The 14,781-nt window shown below is 46.2% G+C and overlaps 1 pseudogene; it reads right to left on the bottom strand.

The window, feature by feature from the left end:
* Window positions 1-497: 497 nt before the first annotated feature.
* Window positions 498-3,145, bottom strand: LOC142456012 (methionine-R-sulfoxide reductase B1 pseudogene; annotated as a pseudogene).
* Window positions 3,146-14,781: the final 11,636 nt, after the last annotated feature.

Here is a 14,781-nt window from a genome sequence, read left to right on the forward strand (position 1 = left end):
GGCTCAGGGGCTGTGCCATGGGCCCGCATGTCCCAGCAGGTCACAGACCCTCAGTGCCCTGCTGAGCCTGGAAGGATTTGACCAGAGCGATTCATGCAGTGACCGGGCTGGAGCCGCTGACTGGGACATGGCCTTATAGTGGTTGCATCTGCTCACACAACTTAGGGGGTCAGCACGGGCCCTGGTGAGGGCTGTAGCCCCTTTGGGAATTGGGGCTCATAGGGGTGAAACCAGATAGGCAGGGAGGGGCCGCCAGGCTGAGGAGAGAAGCCAAGAGTGTTATGTCTTTCAAGACGCAGACACCCTAAGACCAGAGTCCCAGCCTCAAGCCTGGGAGGCCAAGATGAACCTGCCCTTGGCCCCCATGCTGTCACAGGGGGTAGGGTCGTCAGGAAACACCGCCCCCCCATCCAGCCCTCCCTGCCTGAAGGTCAGTAGGGTGTAGTTCTAAAGGGGGGTGACTAATGCCTGTGGCTGCTTGGGGTGGGGATGCCCGCTTACTTCCCCTGGGAGGCAGATTTATCGACTTTAGGGATGAACTTCGGGGAGCTGCTGAATATTCAGAAGCGGGACTGCCCCTGCTTGGGGCCATCATTGGGGAACTCATGGCCAAGGTCTTGGCCGCATTTACCACAGGACACCTTAAAAGCATCAGGCTGATTGCGCTCAGCCGCCTGGCCACGCTCTCATTGTGGACGGTCTCCGTGAAGGCTGGCCATGACCACGGCCACGAGTGCTCGCATGTGGAGCGGCTGGAGAGCAGCTCATAGCCGCACTTGGCACACACGGAGACAGCGGGTTCAAGGTGATTCTGGAAAACCTTGCCCCCGGAGAAGCTGCAGAAAGACGTAGTGCTACCAAGTTCCCGCCCGCTCTCACACTCCGACAGCTCCGAGTGCCCCGACCCCACCGCACAGATCTTATTTTGAAGTAAGAAAACAAAACAGACAAAAACACCTTGCGGGCCGGATAAATGTCCTCGGCAGACCGTAGTTCGAGGACCCCTGATCTTGTGGCATCTCTGTGACCCCAAGAAGCAAACGAAATTCACTGTCCTTGAGTCAACACTGAGTCATAGCAACCCTATAGGAGAGGGCAGAACTCCCGCAGATGGGGCTTGTGGTTTCGAACTGCTGACCTTGCAGATTGCATGATCAGTGTGGTGCAAACACCATTTGGGGAAGCAAAAAAACAAAACCCAAACATGTGAGTCTCTTGGATTTTTGCCACTAACAAGCGCAATGCTTTTTTTATGTAGTGGATGCTCAGTAAGAGCCCAGTGAGGCAATGTTTAAGCCTTTGACTGCTAACAGAAGAACAGGAAGGTTGGCAGTTCAAACTCACCAGCCCAGACCTGGTGATCCACTCCTGGAAACATTACCATCTAGGGAACCCTAGTGGGAGCAATTCTGCTCTGCCATCTGGGGTCACTTTGGTCAGAATCAGCTTAATATCTTTCTTCAACAACACAGCAGCAGCCAAAGCTGCTCAATAAAAAGCCCGCGAGGCAGAAAACATAGAATAAGAAGGTCAACATTTTACCATCTAAAAACCCCATTCAAAGCACTCTACTTCATGACATCTGTAGTAAGTACGATAGACTTTTCCACTCCAGAAATGGCAGAAAATGTGATCACTTATAAAAATGACGCTGAGAGATATCATTGTCACTTCTTTGGATCACATCTTCTGTATGGATACCCCAGAGAATATAGTCTGGATCAGGTAGACAGACAACAAGAGTCGCTCCACTTAACTATACTATTAAACCCATCTGAAGGCAAAATCCCCTGACATTAATATCCCCTTTACTAAATTTCTAGGGTACAAGGTTCATTAAATGATTATCTAACCTATATACATGCCAACCCATGAAATATAGTAATTTAGAGGTTCAACTGGGTCTTCGTCTTCGAAATTAATATAATGTACCTTTAAATCAGTGCCTGTCTCAAAGGCAAGGTAATTTGTCTGCGTGCATTCAGAGAAACTCTATGTCTCAACATTGTCCAAATGTCTGAGGCATATGCTCCCCATCATTAAAAAAAAAAGGGATAACTGCATCTGCTTTTACTTAGAGCCCTTTTACATCTTTATGCACTGAGCAAAACTGAAAAGGCGCAAGGAGGAAAAAGAGGGTTGTAACATACACAGTACTAATCGCTTAATCCTCCCTCTAGTGCCCAGACTGTCAGGGCTAAGGACCCTAATACCGAAGCTAATGCGCGCTGTCTACGGAGCCTTCACGGCTGCCGGTGCGTGCGCGCTGCTCGTCAATACCAGGGGGATTCCAGGGAGACGGAGTGCACGGCTGAGTCAGGTTTGTGTCCAACCTGGATCCAGTTTCCCCACTTGTCGGTGAGTGCTGATGGATCCAGGAAGACAGCGACGACACCAGCTGAGCTCTCTGAACATCTCGCCGTGGGATTTCTGTTTCGAGCAGAAAGCTCAAGTCCGCAGACCCGAGCTCTGGAGCAGCGGGGCTCTTTAAACGCGTGCTCCCCCTGAGCAGTCCCAGGCCCCGAAATCCCAGGGAGAAAGCTGCGGTTCACAGCTGCAGCGGCGTCCATTCCGACCCCACGCATTACAGAGCTGATGCGATCCCTGGCCTCTGTCGCCTGTGAGCTTTTTAAACATAACAACCAACATGAGTGGACTGTCCAAGGAAGGACGGTCTTTAGCACGTGGCATTTGTAATGTCATTGACTGTGTTGCGTTCATCAGAAGACAATGATACCAGTGGTACCAGACCCGGGCAGCATCACGGAGTTTTCTGAAGGAGATCTCTGAGAGTCGGGTACAGAGAAAACCCCGCGCACGGAGTCCGCTGGGACTCATCCTAACCCCAGCCAGGGTTTCCCAAACAGACCATCTTTACGGAAGCAGAGAGTCTCATCTTTCTCTCCCAGAGTGGTTGGTGGGCTTGAACCCCTGAACAATGGGTTAGCTGCCCGGCGCCTACAAGGCGCCACCTCTTTATAGGCAGGTCGGGGAAACCATTACATTGTGGAAAGTAGTAGGTGCCTCAGGTCCATGCGGCGCACCAGCTGAGATGAGCCTGAGTTAGCCTGCCTTCCACTTTACAGTGCACTTAGCCTACCGGGCTCGAGCCACGGACCTTCTGGACCAGCTGAGCATCCCGCATGAGCGGTTTGGGCCCCGTCGGGACCTGAGTGATGAAAGTACTGGCTCTTAAACGTGCTCGGAGGCTTGGGAACACAAACTCCAAGACTGCCCCAACCCTGTTTGGACTAATGCCATGGCAACCGTGGTGTCAGCGTCCGCACTCCGCAGGCAAAAGAACAAGGGGAAGATGTACAACCTCTCGGCGGGGATAGATTGCCCCTGAAGGGCCCTGGGAAGAACCTGCCACCCTTGCCGGTTGTTTGCAAGGTGAGGAGGCAGAAGCGGCTGTTGTGCAGCCCTCTGTCTGCCTTGGCTCGGGAAGTCCAGCTTAGGTGTGGCGCCAAGCCCGGCTCATCTTTATTGAAAGACCATCCTTTGGAACACAAGCTCTGCTGCACCCCGCCTTCCCGAAAACCTCAATTCTGATCCAGCTGGCATTTGAAGAGAGACTCCGTTGGGTAAAGCAGTCAGTCTTCATTAGAGCAAAGGCTGATGGTGTCTCCATGAATTACAAGAGGGTGGTCCTTCAAAGGGCAGGCGGGTGGCAGAGGAGGGGGTGCTGGGATGCGCTCTTTCACTTCCCATCTAAGATGGCTCTCGAATGCATCTCCTGAGCCTCCTTTGGCTCTCCGAAGACTGGGGACTCTTCCTGGCCACTAACACAGTACTGGGCCAACACTGAAGAAAATGATTTATGTAAAAAGTATCTGGCATCGTTCCTAGAACTTTGCAGCCACTCACACAGGCAGAAAAATAATAATAATAAAGTTATTAACATCCTTCCTTCGTCTTCTTTTTTTTTTTAAACACATAAATTTCCCAGAACAAGAATGAGATGGCTTCAAATGGGTTGAGACCTGGCTGCCTTTGTCCTGGATGCTACCCCATCCATGGTGTCTGAGCACGGAGAATTCAGTCCCGCTGGGGAGAAAGATTCTGTTCATATCTTTCCAGTTCAGCAAACGTGGCTGATGCTAGCTGCTGTCCACTTGGCACAACTGCCCAACAGAAGGAAAGCATGCCGGGTCCTGTGCCCTGTGCATGGTGGCTCGGATGACTCAGATCATGGTGACTCATAGGCATTCACTGGCTGATGTTCAAAGATAGATGGCCAGACCTTTCTTCTTAGTCCATCTTAGTCTGGAAGCCAGGCTGAAATCTGTTCAGCATCATAACCACACATGAGCCTCCACTGACGGATGAGTGGTAAGCGGCACATGAGATGTCTTGGCCAGCAATCAAACGTGGGCCTCTGGCATGGCAGGCAAGAATTCTACCCCTGAGTCACCACTGGCCCACACTCTGACAAACAGGGGGGTGGTTTTCCAGATCCCAATCCCACTTAGGATCACCGTGTAGCTTAGAAGACGCAGTAGGCCTTCCTCACAGTCTTTGTGTCTCCCTCCTAGATAGTCAAAGATTGAAAGGCCAGACTTTGGCATTTCTCAGCTTATCACAGCATGTGTTCAGTATGTATTTGGCAGATCTCTTTCCCCCCTTATAACAGGAAAAAGCTTCTGAGAGAAATGGGCTCAATGTAAATCCGGCTTCCAGCAGAGACCATTGGGAGAAATTTCCTCTTAACCTTAAAATAAAACTGAGGCTTCAATTTCCCCAAAGTTTGCCTTCTATCCCACTCTTTCCTTTTAATATGATGGAAAGTATCATGTGGTAAGTTTTTGTTTGTCTTTTCTTTTATTCAACACACTGCATGTGTCCTAGAACTCTGAGGACTACTCCAGGCTGGCCAAGGTGAAAGGAGGAGATGAGAGAGGAGACAAGTCCTAGTCATCTTGAGCAGGGACCAAGCACACTAGACCTCAAACCTCGGAGCTTCCCATGTCTGGGCCTGCTTGATGATCTTAGAAGACCAGCCTCTCTGCCTCAGATAAGTAGCATATAAAGAGAGATTATGAGAAGTCAGCCTCTAGAAATTAACTTGGAATCCCAGATGGTCTTTGATCTTCAGCTAAGGTGAACATGAGAACCCATATTGAGCACAGGACTTGAACCCAAATAAGCTACTCATATGATCCTACATAATTAGTCACCCAACCACTTTTGACTTCATATCTTACAACTCCCCTACAGCTCACACACTCCAGTCACACGAACCTCCCTGGTATTCCTTGAAAATGCCATGGATGTGCCAACCCCAGGACCTTTGCAGTTCCTCTCCTCAGGACACTCTTCCTCAGGTAGCTTTATGGCATGTTATTCACTTCACTCAGGTCTCTGATCAACTGAGTAAAGGGACTTTTTCCAACTGAGTAAAGGGACTTTTTCCAACCACCCCATCGCAAGTAGTACCCCTCCCCTTACCATTATCGCAGTCACTACCTACCTGTTTTCTTTCCCAGCCCATCTACCTATGACACTTTATACATCCACTGTGCACCACGTAGAGGAGTCTTGATGGCATCGTGGGTATGCATTGTACTGCAATCTGAAAGGCCAGCAGTTTGAAACCACCAGCCATCCTTCAGGAGAAAGATGGAGCTTTCTACTCCCATAAAGAGTTATGGTCTCAGAAACTCACAGGGGCAGTCTACCATGTCTTATAGGGTCACTCTGAGTTGGCATTGACTCGATGGCAGTGAGTTTGGCTTTGATGTGATGCACTGCGTATTGTCTGTCTCCCTTAGATGTATACAGATTCCATACGAGCAGAGATTTCACTTATTTGGTTTATTGTTCTATCCCCCATCACTACATGTGTGCTTGGTACTTATTAGGTGCACAATAAATACCTGCTAAATGATAAAACCATGTTAGTTCCTCTATCACAGAATCCCAAAGCTAAAAGGGATCTTTGAAGGTACCTGGTCTCACCCTTTTATTTTTCAGATAAGGGGACAGAGTTGGCTAAAGAGAAATAGCTTACCCCAAAGCTCACAGCTCATAAGTCTAACAACATAGGAGGCAAGGGGAGGGAGCAGCACACACGCACACGCACACACACACACACACACAAATTTAACATATCTAGTATGGAGAAAAAGTGAATCTGGCCAAAGGAAAAAATACAAATATGCATATTTTCTTGGCTCAGGGATTTCAGAGTTCACGAAATGTTTTAGATCCAGCTGAACTAACAGTACCTATAAAGCATTTTCAAAAATTACATCCTTTGCCAGTAGACAAACCAAACGTTAGAATGGCCGTCTAGAGGCCCCACGCTCCATTCATCATGGTGGTGCTGTGGGGAATAGTCCAACCGCTGAGGTTTAGCTGACAAACAATGATTGTTTGGCTTCAAATCTCCCACGTGCAGGTAGAACTTCACTCAACCCATCCCGGACGGAAAAGGGAAAAAGCAAGGAAACATATTTGTTGAACTAGGCAACCTGCCAGGGGGTTTCAAGTATCTCAATTAATTGTTATAAAAATCCCTGTGGCCATTTTACAGATAAGGAAATGAAGGTGTTGAATGGCTGAAAAATCCATGGCTAACTATCGACACCCAGATACTAACTTGGATCAGTCCAGGGTCAAAGTTCATGTGCTGCTCAGTACACAGGAGTGCTCACTCTACATTGGAAAGAACTGCGGAGAAGAAGCCACCTCTCCTCCGTGCTTGCTTTGCTTAGTGTCCACATCCCTGCGCTGGGTGAAGGAGATGCAGATTTAGCCTCTTAGGGTGTCTTGTATTGGTTCATTTATTTTGACAAAAAAAAAAAAAAGAAAAAAAAAGCACAGGACTCCAAAGACCAAGAACTAGACGATGAAAGTATTTAGATTTTATCATAGAGTTGATTCCATGTTGGCTTTGAGTGAAATCCATCACTTTCTCTCAGAGAACCCAAATAAACCCAGAATCCAAATGAGAACCATGACTCTCTGCTTCTCTGCAAATGCAGCTTCGAAAATGTCTGCCCTAGCTCTAGGGTGCTTCTGGTTTGCCTGGGATTGATCAAAATGTCGCTTCTAGGAGATGGATTAGAAAAGTTGTCTATTAGCGGTGTTTTACTCTCTAGTTTAACCCCTCATGCACTGGAGTAGCAAGAACCCGTGTCCACAGATCATATGCTAGACCCTAGGTTCTCACATTTCTTTGGCATACTGCCTCCTTCTTAGGAAAAAAAAAAGTTCCTCAGCACTCCCTTGGCAATTGAAAACTTTTGTGCTTGACCTCCTCATCGGGACAAAGCACAGGCACTGCTGCTTTTGCAGCGTCCCCTGGGTCATGTCCGAGCCCCTTCGGGGAGCGGTATCCCCCACTTAGAGAAGCACTGCTTTAGACTTTGTGAAGAATTGCATTCAGTGGCCTGGGCTTTGGTAATTAGTTTAAATAAATAAATAAATAGTCATGGTACCATGCAGTCAGTCCCAACTCATGGCAACTCTAGAAAGCAGTGGTGCTGTTCAGTGGGTAGTTTCCAGGGTCGTAATCTTTATGGAAAGAGATCGTCCCATCTTCTTCCAAGGAGCCACTGGTGGTTCTGAACTCACCAGTCTCTCTACAGGAGCAAAGACCTACTGATGGCCCTTGTAAAGATGCCGCACTTGGCAACCGTCGCGAGCAGTTCGCCCTGTCCTACAAGGATTCTATGACTTGGACTCAACTCCACTGCATGCCAGAATGAAGCCATGGGTCTTATGAGTTCCTGTGATATACACAGCAGTTCTCAGGGGTAAGAAAGGGCTGCCCTGACAGAGTTTATTTTCCCTTTGGGTGGAATTAAAGACACCATTGAACACAATTGACTTAATGGGACACCGAGGGAGCAGAAGTGGACAATGGTAACTATTTATTCAGTATTTATCTCAGTTTCCTAGATAAATTTATTTCAGATCAAAGCGCTGAGAAAAATCTGTCTCCCTCAAGAAAATGTATTTTCCACAGCATTTCATTGTGAAAAAAATTGCATTATATCCCTGATCTCATTTCCCTGTTTACTTTGACCAGCAGGAAACTCAGCTCCAAAGGTATTGCTCAGTATTCTAAACTGCATAGGACTCTGTGGTGTGTATATTCGCATTTTAACATCCTGATTTTTCCCTATCTCAATTTTTTTCCTGTCTTAGTGTAGTGAAGAGATAGTTGAGATCATCCAAGACTTCAAACTGATTCCAAATCATTCCATCACAGCCAATGGAATAAAAGTAGCATACATTTTGCATACAAAACCAGATCTATTGCATATTGAATTTTGACCTGAGTAGGAAACCGGCAGGGGTGCTGGACTCAAAGATGGTGGCTGACCAGGCCACTTTGACCGTGTTGACTGCCATCTTTGAGTGGGGCATCACTGTCTGTTTCCCACTAAGGTAAAAATGCAATGAACATGGAGATGTCATATCTATATAATCCTTAAGATATTCTTATCTCTATTGGCTGTGACTGAACTGTAAACCCATTCAAAGTCCTAGAATGTGATCAATCAAACATTTGTACTTTTTTCCTTTTTTTAACTTTTTCTTTCTTTTTTTAAAAAAAAAAATCTTTATGTTTTTTTTTTTTAGTTTCCCCTCACCAAAATACAGTGGATATAATTTGGGGAAATTTATAGTACACAGTGGAGTCTGTCAGACAAAGGACAAATTCTAGTTTAGCACGGACATCTGAATGTTCAAGCCTTCCTATTTCTTCCAGCATTTGTCAATACCTGCAGTAAATGGCAGCCACATCTGACATCCTCCCGCTTTCTTACTGCCATGAGGCAAAGTCAGACCTGCCTTCACTCTCCATCTTTATCTGCCTTATTCTGATGGCCAGCCAGTCCTCCCATAGCACTCCACGTCCATTCTGCTCCTATCATCCACCGCAATGATCACACCGAACTCGGTCAATATTCACAATTAAGGAAGATTAGGGAAGTTAACAGATTGTGGTAACAAACCAGGATCAAAAAACATTAAGGCTGCAGTCCTGGGTCAACAGCAATACCTCTCCCCAGCCCTCAGCCAACTCTCTCTTTGGTCCTCAGCCTCTCAGCCACATGCCCCCTTGACCTCTATCTCTATGGAAATGGACTAGGAAGCCTGACTAAAGTCTGCCTCCCAGACCCATAGTCTCCACGGCACAATCTCGGGTGATTTGGGCCTCCATCACTTCAGACATATCTGCAACACACTCAGTCAATGATCCAAGCTTTCTCTGTCTGAGATGGCACTTACACACAGAGGAATGATGTTGATGGAGGTGTGGTTTTGTCTTTCAGCAGCCCATACCCACAATAAAACCAAGGAAACAATGGCTAGGCCTTGATTCACACCCATTACTACGGTCAGGACTTAATCCTACCTTAATCCTATTCAATAGTATAGCAGAGAACGTTCTCCAAAATGGGAGTATAGCCTAGGTATATAGTCCAGAATTATAATACATCACATAAGGATCTATAGTTAGAAAGACCATATAAGTTGGTATCATGTCAGCACCTTCTTACACTAGGTCTGAGAGCATGTTATGAATTGAATTGTTTTCCTCAAAAATAGCCAAAGTAAATCCTACCTCCTATGCTTGTGGACCATCACTTGTTTATGGTGTCTTGTGATGCTGGAAACGATGTCATTGGTATTTCTAATCCCAGCAGGCCATCCAAAAGGAACAGGTTTCAGCGAGTTTCCAGATTGAGAACAGACTACAAAGCACAAGTAGATTGTCTACTTTCGAGGAATTAGTCACCGAAAACGGTATGGACAGCATTGAAGCATCGCCCCACACCGAAGGCCTAATGAACTGAAACAGACTATTGTGAGACATAGTGCCAGGGGCTGAGTCTCCGAGGTTTGAAGGACTCAAAATATGGCTGAGGAAGAGCTGTCTTCTCCAAGTAGATTCAACCATAAAGACTGAGATGGAGCAAAGCCTGTGGGATGAAAGCCTTTAGGTCTTCGTTTGCTGAAGGGGCGGGGCTCAAGAAGAGAAGAAGCAGCTGCCAGCTTCAATTAATAATCAGAACTTAGAATGAGCAAGCTATGAATTGAGGAAAATTGTAAGTAATTAAAAATGACACGGAACACATAAAGACTGATACCCTGGGTGTTAGGGAGTGGAAATGGACTGGTATCAGCTATTTTGAATCAGAAAATTATATAGTTTACTCGGCTGGGAATGACCCATTCGAGAGGACTGGCTCTGCGTCCCTTGCCCACAGGACATTTCATGATCTGCTTTGAAGTACAAGCCCATCTGTGATAGGATTGCAGCTATCTGCACCCAAAGGAATTCCATCAATACAACTATTATTCAGATTTATGCACCAACCACTAAAACGAATAATGAAGAAAATGAGGAATTTTCCTTCTTCAGTCTGAAATTGAGCAAACATGCAACTCAAGATGCATTGGTAATTATTGGTGATTGGATGCAAAAGTTGGAAACAAAGAGGAAGGAACAGTAGTTGGAAAATATGGTATCAGTGATAGAAACTATGCTGGAGATACCCTGATAGATTTTTGCCAGACCACCAACTTGTTCATAACAAAAACTTTTCAGCAATTCAAACAGCAACCATACACAATGACTTCTTCAGATGGAATAAACACAAATAAAATCAACTATATCTGTGGAATTATATGCTGGAGAAGCTCAATATCAGATGCTAAAACCATGCCAGGAGCTGACTGTAGAACAGACCATCAATTGCTCATATGTAAGTTCAGGCTAAAACTGAAGAAAAAAAATTTGAAGTCCATGACAGCCAAAACACAATCTTGACTCTATTCCACCTGAATTTTGAGAACATATTTGCAACATTGAACACTGTGGTAGTTACCTAATCTGGTGTCAATTTAAGGATTAAGAGTGTAGGGGTGGAGTCTAGGCTGTCAATCCGGAGATACCCATGAGACTTCTGTGTGGGCATGGCCTTCTCCTGAGAAATCTGGGAATCTGGTACTTCCCTCCTTGGAGGTGGAGGGCAACTCTCTCTCTGCTGCTCCCCGGGAGACATTGCGGAAGACAAGCCACATTGATGCAACCAGACCTCTGGAGCCAGAGAAGCCACAGAGAGACCCCTGCCAGCGTTGAGATGCTTACCACGCCACTGGACCCAAAGACTTCTACCCACTGGCCTGTGATCGTCCGGCATTTGGCTTCATTGCATGTGTTTCGTGAGTCTGAAGAGGACTTTATAGATTGATATCAGACATATGGGCTAATATTGGACTTATGGACTTGATCTGGACTGGGCTGGGATGTTTTCTCCATGTTCCATTGCTCTTGTATATAAACCTCTTTCTTACACACATAGGTGTGTCCATGGACTTGTTTCTCTCGTCCACCTGGACTCACACAAGCACTAATGACAAAGACCTGATGAGCTGTGAGGTGATTTCAAGAACATCATCTGTGATGAAAGCAGGTCATTAAAGAGACAGACAGAAAGAAAGAATCAAAGTGGGTGTCAGAAGAGACTCTCAAACACGCTCTGGATCATAGAATAGCTAAGCAAGGCACCTGGAAGTTATGATGAAATCTAAGAACTGAACAGAAAATGTCAAAGGCAGCTCAAGAAGACAAAATAAGTTATGCTAATGAGATGTGCTAAGACCTAGAGTTAGAAAAACAAAAATAATCAACTCAACATATCTTAAACTGAAAAAAAAAAAAAACCTCAAGAAAAATGTAAGCCTCAAGTTGCAGTCTGGAAAGATTCTGTGGGAAAAATACTGAACGATGTAGGAAGATGGAAAGACTACTCAGATTCACTGTACCTAAAAGTACAGCAATCAATCCACCAGTTCAGGAGATAGGATATGAACAAGAACCAGGGGTACTGAAGGAAAAAGTTCAGGCTTCACTGAACGTATTAGCTGAAAACAATACTCCAGGAATTGAAGGGATACCAATTGAAATATTTCAGCAGGCTGGTGAAGCACTGGAAGCCCCCACTCATCTATGCCAGGCATGTCAAAGTTGGCTGTTGAATAAGGAAGACTGAATAAATGTATTTGAATTAAGGAGCTGCTGAAGAATGTTGAAATACCATGGACTGAAAACTAATCAACAAACCTATCTTGGATGATGTATGACCAGAGTGCTTCTTAGAGGCAAGGACAGGAAGACTTCATCTCACATACTTTGGACATGCTGTCAGGATAGATCTATCCTTGAAGAAGGACATCATTCTTGGGAAAGTAGAGCAGTATGGAAAAAGAGAAAGGTCCCCCACAAGATGGATTGACACAATGGCTGTGACAATTGGCTGAACCACAAGAACGATTGTGAGGAGGGAATGAGACTGGCCAGTGTGTCTTCTGTTGTATACAGGGAGGCTATGAGTCAGAACCGGCTCAAAGCCACTGAACAACAACCTACTTGTGGTTAAAACCCTCTTTGTGAATCAGGTTTTATTTGTTATGTTAATGAGACCATACCTGTATAGAATGGGTCTTAAAATAATCACCTTTAAAATACAAAACCAGCAGATTAGTCATCCAGAAGAAAGCAGAGCTGGCACCATATCTAAGGAAGATTCCCAAGAGACCTGGGAATAGAAGCTGCAAAGAAACACCTTCCCCCAGAGCTGATCTACAGAGAAGTTTGCCCTAGGCCTGAGAGCCTGAATTCAGACGTCTAGCCACCTAAACAGTGAGAAAATAAAATCCTGTTTGGTGAAGCCATCCACTTGTGGTCCAAGTATTTCTATTATTGGAGGCCTCTGTAACTAAGACAGAGGACCTCAGAAAGATGAAAAATGCCCGAGGTGAATTTCAAGGTGTAGCACAAAGCACCTGCATTGGCTTGGGGGCGTCTCCATCAGTTTTCTCCCACCTTCGCTCCACATAAACACAGAGCCCAAGTGAAAAGGGGGTGTTTGCTTTGCAAATGCTGTATCAAAGCTCCAGCCGCAGCCCAAATGGCCAGCAGACCAGACTCTCTCCGTTATCGCATTTCACAAAACTGGATACAAAATGTGCAAAATGCAGGACGCTAAAATAAATACATGCAGATAAATAAAACTTGTACAGTTTTCAGGAGCCCCGGTGGTGTAGTGGTTATGTGGTGGGCTGCGATCCACATGGTTGGCAGCTCGAAATCATCAGCAGCTCCTTGGGAGAAAGACTGGGCTTTCTACTCCTGTAAACAGTTAGTCTTCCCAACCCCCAGGGGGTCGCTATGGGTCAGCACTGACTGGACAGCAAGCGGCTTGGTTTTGATTTGGTGTCATTTTTAGCACCTCTGCCTCTGGGTTTCCTGCTGGTCAAAGCTAAAAGGGAAACGAGGTGAGGGTTGTGATTCCGATTTTTTATCAAGAAACGCGGTAGACAACAGAGTTGGGGGAGAGAGACAGTGATTTTCCCAGCTCTTAGATCACTCTAGTGGGGGAGGTGAACTAGGCTGGGTTTCTATTGACCAGTGAGTGACAAATAGCCAGCCTGAGACCGTCTGCTTTCATGTTCCCAGTTAGCTTAGAGGTCAGCTGTTGCAGGACAGCTAATCAGCTTGGAGTACCATGTCAACTCTAATATCTGTCATCTATATGTGTCCCCGTGAGTGCTGTCCCGAATCAGTTTGAGTCTCTATTTTCTTTTGAATAAGGCAGGGCCATTATAATAGCCATCTTGGAGAGTTACTGTGAAGACTAATTGAAATCCTGCATCTATACCACCCATGCCTCTCACCTCAAGTTCAGTGCCCGGCATGCACAGCGACCTTAAAAAATAGTCTCAGCTGTTACTACAGAGAAGTCAATCCTCAGACTGACAGGGCTCACGCTGTCCCTGGCAGTGACTGGAGATTTTATCGTAAACCTCTAGCAATGTTACCTAATAGAACTTTGGCCACTTTTGCTCATTTGTTAAAGGATACAGCACGGGCCCAAAGCAAAGGCCCCACATTAAAGCAATGACTGCAGTGGGTCACTGGGGTTCTATGTCCCTAGGCAACCATGAAAGGGCATTAACAAGCATACACCAGGGCAAACCATAAGCAATGAACATTAGAACTTTGCAAAACTAATAAACCCTTAAAGGGATACATTACGGCCCAGGTCAGCCTTTGGGGAGTCCTGCTCTTTGCACACACTGAACTGACTGGAACCAGCACATCAGAGCAGACACGTTACGTACTGTGCCATGCTACGCATGCGCATCCGTAGGATACCCAGGATCCGGCCGTGGAGAAGTTCAAGATGCTTTTCAAGTTTGTTAGCTAAGGACCCACGACCTTGCTCAGTTCTTCTTGTCTCCTGCTCACCTCCCCATAATCTTGACCCCCCTGTCACCACTCAACATCCTCCCGTGATTGAATTTGATATTCTGTGAGCTTCCACACCCACGCACCCTCTCCAAATTCAAGCTTTGGAATGGGCAGGATAAACAGAACGGGTTACAAAATGTAGCCCCAACCTTTGGATCACAGACTCAAACCACCAGAAACAAAGACCAAGGAGAAGGACCAGGGGAGCCACAATGCCGGGATCTCAAAAGCTGGAAGGGGCCAAATGCTCCCCAATGCGCCATGAAATGCAGAGTCCCAGAGGAAGGGGACAGCGCTGACGGAGCCCATGGCAGAGAGGCTCCCAGTGTACCCCTCTCCTGGGCATGCCTGGGAGGGAGTGAAAGTATTGATCCTGAGCTGACTTTTCCAGGTCATTTGGATGTGTGAGTCAATCTTGGAGAAGTTTCACTAAGCTGACTAACATAGAGATGAAACCAACCAGAAACAACCGATCCATCCCTCCGGGGGTTAATTGTAAGTTA

The sequence above is a fragment of the Tenrec ecaudatus genome, chromosome 9 (assembly GCF_050624435.1).
Source record: "Tenrec ecaudatus isolate mTenEca1 chromosome 9, mTenEca1.hap1, whole genome shotgun sequence".
NCBI lineage: Eukaryota > Metazoa > Chordata > Mammalia > Afrosoricida > Tenrecidae > Tenrec > Tenrec ecaudatus.